This window comes from Phytophthora infestans, genomic scaffold, assembly GCF_000142945.1.
Source record: "Phytophthora infestans T30-4 supercont1.28 genomic scaffold, whole genome shotgun sequence".
Taxonomy (NCBI): Eukaryota; Oomycota; class Peronosporomycetes; order Peronosporales; family Peronosporaceae; genus Phytophthora; species Phytophthora infestans.
Genome location: NW_003303731.1, coordinates 32,595 through 36,431, shown reverse-complemented (window position 1 = coordinate 36,431; position 3,837 = coordinate 32,595). Strand labels below are relative to the sequence as shown.

The following is a 3,837-nucleotide window of genomic DNA, read 5'->3' as shown; positions in this document are numbered from 1 at the left end:
GTGAGGCGTCGAGGCTGTAAAAAGGTGGTGCATCTGCTGTAACAGCTGGCAAAAGTTGCGCCGTCGGGGAATCGAACCCCGACCTCATCATGAATCCTAACCATTAGACCAACGGTGCACGTAACGTCTCGCTAAACAGCCCCAAACACTTACAGCCAAACCCACATAAAAACAACAAGCTCACACATGCCTTTCACACCTTCAAACACTACACCACCGCCGTGCTCTACTACCGCATACCCAGGCATGCAGCACAACAGCGCCAAACAAACACAGTTGTAGCTATATTTTTATATCGGTCGATGGGCAGCTGGAATCACACGACAACTCGCAACCTATCAACGCTCGGACGAATCGATCACCATTGGGCGCTAAAGCGCGAAAAGTCCCTCTACTCACTCGGACCCGGCTCGTATATTGGGTCTGCAACTTCGGCAAGAGATTGTTCGAGCAGCGGGACCGATGAGCGACATTCTTTTATTAAATGCGGCGCTCACAGAACCACCACTAGACCATCGAATGCAGCTATCAATTCACACAGTTCGGCAAAGGAGTGCAATAGATATCAGCAAAGAGTGACAAAAGGTGCTCCGAGCAACAGGCCACCAGGTGACTGAACGAGCAACCGGAGGTGGAGACTACCCCAAACAGGTTGCGCAACACAGAAAGAAGCAAGGTGTGCGCCGCCGAAGAATCGAACCCCGACCTCATCCGTGGGAGGGATGAATCCTAACCATTAGACCAACGGCGCAGCAGACAAACTAGATGTTACCTCAATACAAACACCAACTAAACCACAACCCTAGTCATACAACAAACGCCACAAACGCCAACAACAATGTGCCAGCTGCAACGACCCACATCCCACACACCCGTCGCCACCCTCACGCTGCCTCCGACACACGAGCTGCATACACAAGCAAGTACTAGTATGCACAACTGCCGTTTCTGCTTTCTTACGCCGAAAATCCGGTCTAAGCAATGGCTAGGTGGTCAGCAGGTCAAGGAGGCGTTGCCCTCATGCAGTAGGACGTGCGTGAAGGCGTCGAGGCTGTAAAAAGGTGGTGCAATCTGCCGTAACAGCTGGCAAAAGTTGCGCCGTCGGGGATTCGAAACCCGGACCTCATCCTTGGAAGGGATGAATTCTAGCCATTAGACCAACCGTGCACGTAAAGTCTCGCCTATAAAACCCCCGCGAAAATTCAGTTCTCCTTAAAAAGGCCCCCAAACTTCCACACACAACTCACATAAAAAAGAAACTCACACAGCCTTTCACACCTCAAACATACACCACGCGTGCTCTACTATCCGCATACCCAGGCACGCGGCACAACGGCGCCAAATGAACACAGTTGTAGCTATATTTTTGTATCGGTCGATGGGCGGCTGGAATCACACGACAACTCGCAACGTAGTAGCACTCGGACGAATTGATCACCATTGGGCGCTAAAGCGCGAGAAGTCCCTCTACCCACTCGGACCCGGCTCGTATATTGTGTCTGCAACTTCGGCAAGAGATTGTTCGAGCAGCGGGACCGATGAGCGACATTCTTTTATTAAATGCGGCGCTCACAGAACCACCACTAGACCATCGAATGCAGCTATCAATTCACACAGTTTTGCAAAGGAGTGCAATGGAGATTAGCAAAGAGTGACAAAAGGTGCTCCGAGCAACACGCCGCCAAGCGACTGAACGAGCAACCGGAGGTGAAGACTATCCCAAACAGGTTGCGCAACACAGAAAGAAGCAAGATGTGCGCCGCCGGGGAATCGAACCCCGACCTCATCCGTGGGGACTAGACCATCGAATGCAGCTATAAATTCACACAGTTCGGCAAAGGAGTGCAATAGATATCAGCAAAGAGTGACAAAAGGTGCTCCGAGCATCAGGCCACCAGGTGACTGAACGAGCAACCGGAGGTGGAGACTACCCCAAACAGGTTGCGCAACACAGAAAGAAGCAAGGTGTGCGCCGCCGGGGAATCGAACCCCGACCTCATCCGTGGGAGGGATGAATCCTAACCATTAGACCAACGGCGCAGCAGACAAACTAGATGCTACCTCAATACAAACACCAGCTAAACCACAACCCTAGCCATACAGCAAACGCCACAAACGCCAACAAAAATGTGCCAGCTGCAACGACCCACATCCCACACACCCGTCGCCACCCTCACGCTGCCTCCGACGCATGAGCTGCATACACAAGCAAGTACTAGTATGCACAACTGCCGTTTCTGCTTTCTTACGCCGAAAAGCCGGTCTAAGCAATGGCTAGGTGGTCAGCAGGTCAAGGAGGCGTTGCCCTCATGCAGTAGGACGTGCGTGGAGGCGTCGAGGCTGTAAAAAGGGGGTGCAATCTGCCGTAACAGCTGGCAAAAGTTGCGCCGTCGGGGAATTGAACCCCGACCTCATCCTTGGAAGGGATGAATCCTAACCATTAGACCAACGGTGCACGTAACGTCTCGCTGAAAAGCCCCAAACACTTACAGCCAAACCCACATAAAAACAACAAGCTCACACATGCCTTTCACACCTTCAAACACTACACCACCGCCGTGCTCTACTACCGCATACCCAGGCACGCAGCACAACAGCGCCAAACAAACACAGTTGTAGCTATATTTTTATATCGGTCGATGGGCAGCTGGAATCACACGACAGCTCGCAGCCACAACGCTCGGACGAATCGATCACCATTGGGCGCTAAAGCGCGAGAAGTCCCTCTACTCACTCGGACCCGGCTCGTATATTGGGTCTGCAACTTCGGCAAGAGATTGTTCGAGCAGCGGGACCGATGAGCGACATTCTTTTATTAAAAGCGGCGCTCACAGAACCACCACTAGACCATCGAATGCAGCTATCAATTTACACAGTTTTGCAAAGGAGTGCAATGGAGATTAGCAAAGAGTGACAAAAGGTGCTCCGAGCAACACGCCGCCAAGCGACTGAACGAGCAACCGGAGGTGGAGACTACCCCAAACAGGTTGCGCAACACAGAAAGAAGCAAGGTGTGCGCCGCCGGGGAATCGAACCCCGACCTCATCCGTGGGAGGGATGAATCCTAACCATTAGACCAACGGCGCAGCAGACAAACTAGATGTTACCTCAATACAAACACCAGCTAAACCACAACCCTAGCCATACAGCAAACGCCACAAACGCCAACAACAATGTGCCAGCTGCAACGACCCACATCCCACACACCCGTCGCCACCCTCACGCTGCCTCCGACACACGAGCTGCATACACAAGCAAGTACTAGTATGCACAACTGCCGTTTCTGCTTTCTTACGCCGAAAATCCGGTCTAAGCAATGGCTAGGTGGTCAGCAGGTCAAGGAGGCGTTGCCCACATGCAGTAGGACGTGCGTGGAGGCGTCGAGGCTGTAAAAGGTGGTGCAATCTGCCGTAACAGCTGGCAAAAGTTGCGCCGTCGGGGAATCGAACCCCGACCTCATCCTTGGAAGGGATGAATTCTAGCCATTAGACCAACGGTGCACGTAACGTCTCGCTAAACAGCCCCAAACACTCACAGCCAAACCCACATAAAAACAACAAGCTCACACATGCCTTTCACACCTTCAAACACTACACCACCGCCGTGCTCTACTACCGCATACCCAGGCACGCAGCACAACAGCGCCAAATGAACACAGTTGTAGCTATATTTTTGTATCGGTCGATGGGCGGCTGGAATCACACGACAACTCGCAACGTAGTAGCACTCGGACGAATTGATCACCATTGGGCGCTAAAGCGCGAGAAGTCCCTCTACCCACTCGGACCCGGCTCGTATATTGTGTCTGCAACTTCGGCAAGAGATTGTTCGAGCAGC

General features: G+C 52.5%; 1 non-coding gene across 1 annotated transcript; it reads right to left on the bottom strand.

Moving 5' to 3' along the window:
- Positions 1–1,094: 1,094 nt before the first annotated feature.
- PITG_28009 lies at positions 1,095–1,167 on the bottom strand. Its single transcript has one exon. It is a non-coding gene; the product is annotated as a tRNA-Gly (tRNA).
- Between the last annotated feature and the right edge of the window lie 2,670 nt (positions 1,168–3,837).